Raw genomic sequence first — 13,191 nt, 5'->3', positions numbered from 1 at the left:
CTTTTGTGAGAAGCAGCGGTTTTTGAAATTTGAAGATGGACATCAAAAATTGAAATTTACGTGTTATCTTCATCCCAACACTCACATACCAGCGGTTTTCGGTATGTTATTCATGACACTCCTTCCTACAACGGTACAAAATGTGACTACACAAATTTTTTCCCAAAATTTTGTTTGTTGGCTGGAGTATTAGGAGTTGTAGGAGACTTAGTAGTTAAAGTTTTGACAAGGAACCCATGACTGGAAATGAACCACTTGGAAGTAAAATATGTTTGAAGATCAGATCACTTTAAAATTGCCCACTTCACAGTACGTACACAGTGGAGCGGTGAACTGTGATTTGTGTGCTCTCCAGGAGCTGCTCCAGGTGGCATTTATTCATTGCATGAGGTTTTTTAACAATGCACGTTTACGCACTGCAATGCCCCGTTGTATCTTCTCTAAAACTTAGAGCCGCGCTCCTTGGACTATCAGTGTGAACTTACTTGAATGCCGGATACAGGCTTAGCTTCCCCGCAGCTCCGGCGTCTTGCATCAAACGCTTCTCCGAAGATTCTGTATTTTGAAGAAGGTGAAAATTCATCTACTATTCCAAAATTCTATTATCTAGTCCAAATAAAGACTCTCTCAAAATTCAGTTGCTGTTAACATATTCTATATTCAAAATTCAATACACCATTTCACTGCCACGTTAAACAGTAAGCCCACACTTTCTTAGGGCATTCGCACACGACTGAATTCAACCAAATTAAATAACATTTTTTCTCAACGATACAATACTAATATACATGTCCGTCTGCTCGAGACCAAGTCACTATAAATAATAATCTTTTTTTTTTTCCTTCCGTTGTCTCTCCACAACACAACAATCACTAATGTCGTCCACGGAATTCTGGGCCGGAAGTTTTTCTTTTCTCTCTGCTGCAACCGAGCGCATCACTTGTTGGCCCGGTTTTGCTCTTCTTTCTCGGTTAGCCTGCACAAATAACGTTTTGCGGCAGTGTGTATCTGTTTATGCTACAACCCACTACAAAATAACATGTGTTCGAAGTGGCTGGAACACAAGTGTCTCCAGACTTTTGTAAAATTCTGGGGGCACTCCAAAACACACACACACACACACACACACACACACACACACACACACAGTAGTCCTAAAACACTGGTTTTCATGTGTGGAGCACCACAGTGAACCATTCTAGTTGCAAATATACCAGTTTTGTGCAGCCATTGTTGTAGTTGGCCGAAAATGGCATTTGATGGACTGAGGCAATCCATAAAACATCCTTGAGGCATGCGCTGTGCAGCTGTATCATTAAAAATTTATGTACTGGGCCATGAAGTGGGAGGTGATTCAGTCTTCAAACTACCTTTATGCCCAAACTATACATTTTAAACATTGATTCTTTATCAAAACCTTATCTACGAAGTCATCTCTACAACCCCTATAAGTATTTAATAGGAATTGTGATTTACCCTGTGTGTGTGTGTGTGTGTGTGTGTGTGTGTGTGTGTGTGTGTGTGTGTGTGCGCATGATTGCATTCCTGTCACACTTTTCTGTATGTGTGAGGAGGCTAACCTTGGGAATTGCTCTAGGTATTTTGATACTGTTTTCACAAATAGACAGACTAATTCATGAAAGTGGTTTGTATGCATAATTTATCATTGCCACAGCAGAAGAGTTACCTGGCTGTAGATACTTACAAGGTGAACTCACCATAGGTAGCTGCCTGATACTGTTGGAACTTTCTTGGTGAAAGAAGGATGAAAATAAAGGGACAGTTACTTCTGATTAGGTGCCAACATGCAGTAGTTTTTGAGAAAATATCTGTCAGACTTTCATCATCCGCTCGTGCATTGTAAAACCAATAGAGTTGGTAGTGCAGTGGTTAAGAGAGCATAACTTTGAAATTTCGGCCCCCTTGCTCAGATCCTATCTTATATTTTGTTTTTCTTTTGTCGTGGAGGTAACTCATGTCTATATTTTTTGTGACATAGTAAAATACAATGGAATTAATGACTGACAAATGAAATTACCATTTTAAATCTTATTACAAGTAGATTGTACCATCACAAATCATACACAGTTAATAGTAATTGAAAATCAAAAACATAAAAGTTCTAGTATTTCAATTTTTGCTTTGTATTTTACTTTCATGCTTCAAGAAAACCAGAGCATTCAGAAAGAAAACTGAAAGCATGCAAATTTGGAGCTCGGCGTGCAAAGTGGTAAACATCATTAGGAAAACAACTTTGCGATCTGGTGATAATGTCATGGAAAACAACACAAATGGAAACATTTCCTCGAAAGCTGGGGCATGCAGTTGATTATGGAACAAGGTGTGTGTTAACTGTATTGCTTGTATATGTGAAATCCCTTAACTCTCCGATGATACTAGGGCACTTCTGTAATTGATGAAAGTAATTCTTCATCAGTCAGTAGAAGTATACCTCATAGACTTGACAGGAAGGCATACACTTTGGTGGATTTGATTTCAATGAAAATGTCAGTATTGAGATTTCATTGACAGACAGCCCATCGTATAACGAGGGACTGTTTTGTCCATCCCCTCAAATCAATACTGTATGTAACATGGCAAAACTTTGTCTGAAAACTGATTATAGGTTTCTTCTGCGAGCTATCCAGATTTCATGCACACTCTGATGTCATTTCATTAATTAGTTGACATCTTGATGGCCTCAACAACCAAATTTGTCATGAACTTCTTGGAGACAAACTAGAAATACTGGTAACAGTTTTCTGGAAAGTGTTAACCATGTTAATAAAATTTGAAGTCTTTATTTCTTCTGCAGTTAATTCCATTTGTATTTCATGATTCATAAAAAATATTGATGTCATATAATAAGATGACACAACAGAAAAAAGAAATGTAGGGTGGGATTATTCTGTTTCTGTGGTGTCGTTTAGCTATCTGCCGTTTCATCAGGATTTTTAGAGTTCTGTCACTTTTGAGTTCCACAGACAAATGGCACATCGATGTCATTGCACTGACAGAGATATTGGAGATACTGACAGGGAGTGACAGTGACAGTGAGTGTGGCATCTTCAATGAAAGTAGTAACGATGAAGATTCATCAGAAGAATCTCGTAGTAATACACCTCCACGTACTTCACCTAGTAAAGCTCGCCAGGACAGTTCTTCTTCAGATTCTGAAAGTGAAGACAAATCGATCCGTAAGAGGCCACGCCATAGAATTTGATTGGCAAAATCGTGATTTCAGTCCAGCACTTCATGCATTTGATGACTCATCTTCAGGACATAATTGTCAACTAGAGCCTGATTCAAGCATTCTATCCTTTTTCATCCTATTTCTATCAGAAGATCTGTTGAAATTTATAGCACTTGAAATGAACCGATTTTTCACTTTCACCATGGCAAATGCATTGGAATCAGTTCGTTCTTGACTATCCACCTGGAAAGATATAGGTTTGAGGAAATGTATAGCTTCATTGGTTTTTGGTTTCCCATCGCTCGAATTAAAAGTTGAGAATAAAGGAATATTGGCCCAGAGATGTACTTCTGAGTACTCCAATTTTTGGCGAAGTAATGTCCCGTTACTGTTTTATGTTACTTTTGAGAATGTTGCATTTTAGTGACAACTCGGCCAATCGTGGAGATGACAGTTTGTTTAAAATTAGGAAAATAATTGATACAGTTCGTGTGGCATTCCGCAGTGCATTTAATCCATACAGAAAACTCTGTGTCGATGAAAGCCTGTTATTGTTCAAAGGTCACTTATCTTTTAAACAATACATTCCTTCAAAACGAAGTTGATTTGGAATCAAAACATTTGTGTTGTGTGACTGTAAAACTGGATGCATCTTGGATTTCATTGTATACACAGGCACAACAACAGAAATTGAAATCCATTATTTGGGGAAATATGGTGATATTGTGGCAACACTAATTAAGCCATACCTTGAATGTGGACATACCCTGTACATCGACAATTGGTATACAAGTCCAGCCTTGTTCCTCTGGCTTCACAACCAGAGAACAGCAGCATGCGGTACTGTACATAGGAACAGGCACAACTTTCCGAAGCTACAAAAGAAACTGAAATGAGGAGAAGTTGAGTTTATGTCAACTGACACAATGCTTGCCATCAAGTGGTGCGACAAGAGAGAAGCGTTCATGCTGACTACATGCAACACTACAGAAATGCGTGACATGGGAAAGATGACTGGTGAAAAAGTAATGAAGCTGCAATGTGTTGTTGATTACAATGCAAATATGGGAGCAATAGACCACTCCGATATGCTATTAAGCTCTGTTGCATCTCTGCGTAAATCTGTTTAATGGTACAAAAACATTTTTTTTTTTTTTTTTTTTTTTTCATGTTGTGGACGTTTTGTGTTTTGAGTGCTCACACTCTTCAGATTGGTGACATGGAGCAAAATATCATTAGCAGATTTTCATTTATGTCTGGTCTGAAAACTTGTGGAAAAATTTGCTACAGAACGGAGAAGAGATAGGAAAGGAAGATGCTCTGGTGATGAGAATCCTCTTCGCTTTACTGGGAGGCACTTTCCACATGTCATTCCAGGTGACCAGGCCAAAAAACGTGGACTATGGCGTAGATGTGCAGTCTGCTCGAAACAGAATGGGCATCGAGAAACGGAATGTGAATGCAAAACAGCAATATGCCTTTCTGCGTTGACTCATGTTTTGAAACATACCACGCAAAGAAGAACTTTTAGCCAAGTTGCTACAGTTGGAGATGAAATGAAGCCCTTACCTCTGAAAAAAATACTTAAAAATTAAAAAAAATAAAAATAATTTATAAAAAATTTTTCAAAAAAATTTTAACGTCGCCATTGCCGGTCCAAAGCCCAGATGAGAAAGGAGAAAAAAAAAGTCTCTGTATTATCTGAGCTTGAAGAGCCTCTCCAGATGAATTACTTTGCTAACAACTTATGTACAAACATGTGAAACATCCAGTCTGTGCTGACAAACACAGACTGGATGCTTCAAATGTTCGTACAGAAGGCGCAAAAATAAAAACTTACTACAAATTTATGGATTCTTCCATAACTTCTTGGTAGAAGTTAAACCTTAAACTTAGTGCAAATATCACTAAGTAAACAAAAAATTCTAGCGTTATTATTACTACAAAATTGTAGCGTGGGTTGCGGTAAAAGGTATTTATTTAAGTGGTGGCTAGTTTCGGGCGAAGTCATTTTCAAAGCTCCATGTAAAACAAAGACTGTGACAACCACATTATAGCTGTTAATAAAACCATAGAAGATGGATAGCTATCAGTATTCTATGGTTTTAGTAACAGCTATAATGTGTTCATCACATTCCTTTTTGATATGGTTGTTTGAAAATGGGCTTCACCCGAAACTAGTTGCTGCTTAAATAAATATCTTTTACCACAACCCAGGCTACAATTTTCTTGTAATATTCAGTAATGGGTTGCTGTCCTATTTTTCGAGGACACTGAATTTGTGAAAAAATTCTAGGCCTACACTTTGAAAGGGCGTCTCGGCTCATGTTGGTCAGTTGCACACACTCGCCTGTTTCTGAAGCACAAGAGGTCATTTGGAATTACAGGTGATGTTTAATTAGGTAGTTTAGAAACTTGTATTTCCTTATCTAATTCTTAAACAAAAGTTATAAATCATTGTTTATTTCTACTGTACAATAACAGTTGCGTCCCATATAAAAAGAAATCAGAAATGTTGAATTTTTGATTTTGAAGTTTCCTTGGGGATAATTTATTGGGTTAATGCTCTCAAAATATAGTGATTAGCTTCAAAAGTGTGTCGCGGCATCCAGACACTTCCCTTGAAGGTTGTTTGTAGGCGAATTATTGCGCTAGTACAGAAGAACGTCAACGTTTGGTCGTTACGGATTCTACAGCGTTTACATCATAAGTTGCGTACAAAACTCTGATAATTAAGTATCAGTATGGCAAATAAAACACAGACGTATACTGAGACCTTATGACGATTCTCAAGAACTAATTGCAAATGAAAGAAAGCCTTTGATGAGGAGTTACATGTTAGCAGCATAAGCAGTTTCAGTGTACGTTAGGTCTGTCGAGCAATTCATCTCCAGATTCAAAGCTGAGGAATATGCATCCAAAGTGGCTGCCAGTGCAGGTACACGGGTTAGGCAGCCCCAAGGGCAGGCTTGACACAGCCAGCCACATGCGCTGGTTCAGTAATTTTTATTAAGATATGATAACGATGGCAAGTTTATGGTCCTATGATCTGAAGTCAGTGATTTATATTCGGCTAATAAGATTCTGTAAATAATTTTAAAGAAGAGATGATAGTCAATTGACTGAAACTGGTTGTTAAGTAAAAAGTTTTGCTGACAGCTCAAGATGGTAATCACATTATTATTATTATTATTATTATTATTATTATTACTTCTTTACTTAAATAATAATCTAACCAAGCTTTGGGAAACTTTTTGTAAGATGTTTGTTCAATGCCACAAACCCCCCCTCCCAATCAGTTCTTGGATTCTATTGTTTCTTGCTTTTGTTCTCATCTATACAATTTTTGTGTCATATAGAACTCTGGCAATGCCTGTAAGGATGTAGAAGCACTGGGAATTAATCTACAGATAAATTGCAACATATTGTCTGTTATTTGTTTTATTAGATGTAATTCATGTGTTCAGTGAAGAGGGGAAACTCAGAAAACTTGACCTCTCTCCCTGTTATTCTTACTTATGGTGCAAGTAGAAGAGCCAGATATTCTCAAATAATCCCTATCCACTGGAAGAACTGCAAGAGAACATAAAAAACACTATTACTGCCATTCCTAAGGCAGAGGTAAGTGTGTTTCTCAGACTTTTAAATTGCACACAGTGCAGCACTATTGTCACTGATAATTTATAGTTCATTAAACTGAACAAATTTATCATTTTCATTAAATAGGGCGACTTATTTTGTTTCACACTTAAAAATATGTATCCAGACCTGTTCTATTTTGGCCATCCTGTATAATGATGAAAAATAGCTACAATAGTAATCTAATGTTCATTGTTACTTGTCACGATGACCTAATATATTCCACTATTTATTTGTACACTGTGGACCATAACACAGCAGAAAGTTTGTATTCATTCAGTGACATAAATACTGAAGACCCAGATGTTCATGAAACTGAGAGAAAATTGCAAAAAAAGTGAGTTTTGTTTTCTTGAAACTAGATGTTAATTAAGACAGTGAATTGAAAAATGCTTACTTGATTTTCAGGTATGCAGATCGAGGATTGAGGCAGTTGTTAAAGTCACACCTCAGGTACCCCAATTGGCTGCTCTTGGTGTAGAAGGGCACTAGGAATTCACAGTGCTCTTGATGTGACAACACATTGTGCAGCCAGGGGCCTGGATACAGTTTACAAAAGTAGACCCTCCAGCAACTACTGCAAAAAAGTCACGAAACACTCCATAACAACAGCAACAGGTCCTCCAGATTCTCAAAAGCAATCTACCGCTGGTGGCAGCATTTATTAAACAGCAGCAGGCATCCCAAAACCTGCCGTAGCAACAAGTTGCTGTGGCACAAGCTGCAGCTGCTCAGCAGCAGGTAGCACTTGGTGGAACAAATACTGGTGTTCTCTCAACAGGAGAGCTGCAGCAGCAGCAGCTAAATTTCACCAGCAGCAGCAGGTAGCAGCTGCAAGTAGATAGCAGTGGATGCGAGCCATGATTCTGGGCCAAATGACGCTGGCCACACTACATCATTGATACAAGCAAGAGCAGCAGCAGCAGCCGTAGTTATTGGCCCTGCAGAGACATTAGTCTTTTTTTCAACCTCCATCTCTTGATAATGGACAACAGCAGTGGAGACTTTGGCAGCAGCATTTGGCTGGTGCATATGCATGTGCCTGTTTTCCCACAGTTCCTGAACAACATCCGGCAAAGTGTCAGCAGCATCATCATCCTCCTCCTCTGAAACACACGCTTCCACCTGCTCCATCACCATAGGGTGTTATGGTCCCACCAGGTGGAGCTCTGAAGTTGATGCAGGCTGTGGAATCCTCTCTCCACTGATTACTTCCCGTCACTCAAAACCTAGGCTGCAGTCAGCGCCATCACCTCGAAATCATCCAGTGCCATCTCCTCATTGTGTGCCCCCCCCCCCCCCAAAACACACCAGCATCATCACAGTCAACACTCTCCAGTTCATGAACTAATGGGGGGAGAAACAATGCTTACACAGAGACATGGACCTGTCTCACACCACCCTTCGTGGTGCAAATGCTCAAGATCCAAGTGACTCAATGAAGTACTGCCAACGACTCCTCAGGAAAAGCTTAATAAGTTTGTGGAACCATCATAATAATACCAATGCCATAACATGTATGTAAATTTTGTTGTGTCCGTTTTTCATATGATAAAAACAACATGTACTTTCATGAAAGTTTGGAAGTACATGGCAAGCTTTTTGACAGGTGGGAAATGTGTCAAATCCCAGTTGCACAGGAACTGTGAAGTGTGTAGTGAGAAGTATTTATATGTACAGCTCCCATGTGGTGCACTGTATTAGCGTATGAAGATAGAGAACTACCAACTGCATACTAATATCAACTGTGTCCTGTGTGTAGTGTCTGTGTATAAATAAAAATGTGCAATATGTGGTACCTGTGCCAACCCCTCCCTCCATAATTGTACTGTATTTTGTTTAAGTCTTTGAACCGTACTAATCCCAAAGGTGAGGAAGGAAAAACCGTACTGCCTATTTCATGTTTGTCTTGCCATCTGTGTGTGGTGACATTTCAGTTGTAAATAGTGAGTGATTAAATTAGTGTAGTGGAAAAAGGGAAGGGCAAGGGGAAGGCACTGTGAACTTTGTAAACTCTATGAATTATTGGCTTAGGAAGTGTGTGTGTGTGTGTGTGTGTGTGTGTGTGGGGGGGGGGGGGGGGGGGGGAGGGGGGGGGCGTGGGCGCGCACGCCCGCACCCAGGTATTAAAGGCATAATATTAGGATACTGAGATATGTTACACAATTAAACATCAGAACCAATAGTAAATATCTATGTTCAAAGTGCAGGAAAGAAATTATACTTAGTAAACTATAAGTAAATTAAATTTAATTAATGAAAGAGAATGAACTTCAATGCACCAAAATGAATAGAATTTGGTACACTTATTGTACAAAATGAACAAACAAACAAAAAAATTGATGTTTTCTGCTATTACAAGTCCATGTTAACTGTGTCAGTCAGGCTGATCGCGTAAATGAGAGGTAATGTAATTCAAGCTGCAGTACTTTGCACATGCCCTTTCCTTTGTAAAGGAAAGAAGGTGATAATAGTGAAATACTACTTGTATCCATGTATAATGTTTGACTTTAGTCAAATAAAATTTGTGTAGTTTAGTGATAAAGAAAGAAAAACAGATTTGGAGCTCAGAGCAGTATGAGGTCTGTTAGAAAAGTATCCAATGTTTAATTTTTACCACCTGTAATGCCATCAGTTACTGGCAAGCAGCAGTTAAGTGAGGTAGTGTGTAGTGCTCACATCAGTTTTTCATTGCAAGGGAAGTGACGGAACAACTAGAGCAGCAGTACTGCATCAGATTTTGCCAGAAACTGGGCGACAGCCATTTGGAAGATTCAAATGGCTTTCGGTGACAGTACTGTGGGCATCACACAGATTAAGGAGTGGTACAACTTGTTTAAAGAAGGCTGCAGATTGGTGGAAAGTGAGCTACACTCTGGTTGCCTTTGACATGCCGAAATGACCAGGTCATTGCCAAAATAAACACTGTGATGATGCAGGACCATCGTGTGACTATCACAGAAACTGTGGAAGAGGTGTGTAACAGCACTCTTGGCACATTCCATTGTGACCAAAGATTTGGCCATGAAGAGTGTGTTGGCAAAATTTGTGCTGAAGCTGTTGATGATGGAGCAAAAGCGACTTCATGTTGAAGTCTCACAGACTTTGTGAACACCATAATCACAGGTGACGAGTCCTGGGTATACAGGAACAACCTGGAAAGCAAATCCCAGTCAGAGGCAATATTCTTCATCACCAAGACCAAAGAACACTTGCCAAGTGCACAGCAATGTCAAAGTAATGCTGACTGCTTTTTTTTATGTCTGCAGTATGGTACACCAAGAGTATGCACTCAAACAGTAACCAAAGAGTACTACAGGATTGTCCTCCATCATCTATGTGATACCTGATGCTGTTTGGTGCAAGAGACCAAACCTGTAGGCAACAGGAAATTGGTAACTGTCACAACAGTGATCCAGCACATTCCTCACACTCAGTTCAGACTTTGTGGTGAAAAAACTACATTGCTGTACTTCAGCCAGCTCCTTACTCTCATCATACAGCAACTTACGGCTGTTCCCCAAACTCGAGGGACCATTGAAAGGAATGCAATTTCAGACTAGAGGACATTTTGGCAGCAATGACAGTCAAGCTAAACTCCATTTCGAAAGAGGGTCTTTTGGCTTGCTTCCAACAGTTGTGGCACCTATAGGAGAAGTGTGTGCAGTCCCAAGGGAATTACTTTGAGAGTGATTAGCTATCCAGCACACCAGGCTAGCCAATTTTTTTCCTGGCCAAAGATCGCATACTACTTTAACAGACCTCGTAGATGTACAACTTAATTCCCAGTGCAAACGACATTCTAACCAGCAATCTTTTGTCAGGTAAAGTAATAATATGGTCAGTAGAATTACATACTCATATCATCAGTGTCTTCAGCGTTACCACAAATTACATGTTAATGACCCCATTTGTTCTGGGAATGCATTACATGTGAGGTTTCTACTTAGCTCCATCGGCATGGGTGGAATGATTTAGAGTTCTGTTAATTTTGACCAACCTGCAGTTTCTAAAATGTCCTCTGTTGTCCTGAGGCTGTAATTAGCTTTTAGCAAGGAACCAAACATAAATAACAGGTTCTTTCACTGTTCAGGGATACCACTATTGTTTATTTAAGGAGAAAACAAACTGCATGTAACAAATTTTATCTATTGTCTTTTGAACAAATTACACATAATCTAGTTACAAACTTTATCTTGTGATACCATTAATTGATTAGGTGTTATGGATTCTTAAAATGCTCTGGTTCATTACTCCTGCACAAAATTAAGAATTGACGACCATGCCATACAACACATCTGTACCCCTTGATTAACCCTCTACCTGATTAGACAGCACTGCTGTTGCTACTTCGTTTGGGAGCCTGGTCTATGTGTATTTCCAAAGACACCTGAAGAGCTTCATCTTCCTTTTTGTTTAGCTTTTGTTATGTTTTGCGTGTAATTTTGACTTTTGAAATAATTAGTTGATAGCTTGGTATGTAGAGATACCTATTCGAGAAAGTTAAGTTTAATGTGCCGTTATTAAAATACTAATGAAAATAAGTTAGCATTTTGGCACACAGCCTCTGAACATATCAGCCAATCACATTGATAGATTACAATTCTGGTGGTCTTTCCCAAATGAAAGATACTATTAGCTACTGGTGCCTCACACCACTGATTATGTTGTATGCATAATGCTGCAACCTTTGCTCCTCTGAGGAAAGAACCTTGGAGCTAGAAATGACAGCTGTTAAGCCAGAAATGTCACACATCCTCTTCCTACTGAGATTTACAAAAATTAGGGTGTTCTTGAAGACAACGCCCAATTTGGAAATAAGCAAGCTTAATGAATTAACAAGTATGTCTCAACAGCCATGCAATCCTGTTAATGTGATATTTGTATAAAAATATTTTTTTTATAAAGTTGTTTACCCTGATTTGGTAATAGTCATTAATAACTGTACTTTATTGACATTCCATCTTTGCATTAATACTAGTTATAAAATTTGAGTTATTCTGCTCTTGTGGAGTAGTATACTGGTAACCTATAATTTCACTTAATTATGTGTGATTTCTATTAGAAAGATGCATGTTATGAAAAACCATTGTAAAAGAATTTTTTTTACAAGAATTACTACACCAGTGCATTGCATCATTTTCATCAAGCAGATATTAGACTTAACAGGGTAAACATTTACATTTCTTATTGGTGCATTGCTGTCCTTTGAATTTATAAAAAAGATATGATGGATGCTAAGGCGGAAATATCACACAGGTGTTTCTGGCATGTTGCTTGTTAGAAAATTTATTTTAGAGACACTTTCCTTGATTTCTAGTTCCTTGAAGAATCAGATTAAAACAGCAGATCAACAAAAATTGCATTGGATTTCCTGTTGGAAGTACCAGAAAAAAAAGACAGTAATTTGCATTACAGCTTATGTATGTGCTGTGAGCAATGCGCGAAGACGACTGTTAGCTTCTGGAGAGCTTGTCTTTTTTACTATTCCCATCCCCCCCTCCCCAGATGTATGTAACTGCATGAAGAAGTATAGTGGGAGGATATGAGATGGGAAATTTTGTGTCATTGTTCTCTTACATTACTTCTTTTATTGTATGTAGTGCTATGTATTTAAAAGTGCTTCAGAATACTTGGTTTCTATTGCTATTTGTATTATTACTTCTGTAAGGTTTGTTTTGTTTGAAAACAGTTGCCTGTACTTACTGGTTATAAGAGAAATCTGACATACTCTCTGTACTTACATACTCTCTGTACTTCCTGCATGTCTTTGAGGAAGGAGGCATTGCTATCCTGTTGTGTACAGTGCAGGTTTTTTGTTCTTTTTTTATTTACTGTTATTGGTACAGATTTTTTAAAATATACGTTTAGTGTATGGATATATGTTACAGAGAGCTTGGTAAGTCACACACTGAAAAATTTTTGGTAACCCTTCTGCTATGTTCAGTTAGTTGTGTGAGTATAATAATGAGGATTTTTCAGTGAGAAAGGTGTAAATCACATGTTTGCATGCATACATACATTTATGTACAGTTAGTGTATTTTACAATATAACAACAATCTGATTGAAGTGAGATCTCAAATTTTTAATGTTCGTATTTTTTTTTTATTTATATTGCCAGAATTCATGTAATTTAAAGTGTAATGTAGGTGTAGTACAAAATACATATGTAGCAGGCACAACTTTGAGATATTAGTAGGGTAGTAAGGACATCTGTTGCCATGATCTCCCCTCCACCCATGTATTGTATAATGCCCAACTTGATTGGAAAGGGCATTTCAGTGGCTTTAAAATTCTTTGAAGACTTACAAAGATTTTATAGTGATAATGCCATTAAAGTTAGACACTAACAATAGGA

The 13,191-nt window shown here is 38.3% G+C and overlaps 1 protein-coding gene across 1 annotated transcript in view; it reads right to left on the bottom strand.

Annotated features, from left to right (window-relative positions):
* The window catches only part of LOC124606712 (UDP-glycosyltransferase UGT5-like), a 199,176-nt gene extending 191,771 nt beyond the window's left edge, over positions 1–7,405 (bottom strand). The window contains exon 1 of the mRNA XM_047138743.1: positions 7,230–7,405. The gene's annotated coding sequence lies outside the window, so the exon portion shown is untranslated. The remainder of the gene's footprint in view (positions 1–7,229) is intronic.
* Between the last annotated feature and the right edge of the window lie 5,786 nt (positions 7,406–13,191).

This window comes from Schistocerca americana, chromosome 3, assembly GCF_021461395.2.
Source record: "Schistocerca americana isolate TAMUIC-IGC-003095 chromosome 3, iqSchAmer2.1, whole genome shotgun sequence".
NCBI lineage: Eukaryota > Metazoa > Arthropoda > Insecta > Orthoptera > Acrididae > Schistocerca > Schistocerca americana.
Note: the sequence above shows the minus strand (reverse complement) of the source record. Positions and strands in the feature narration are given on the sequence as shown.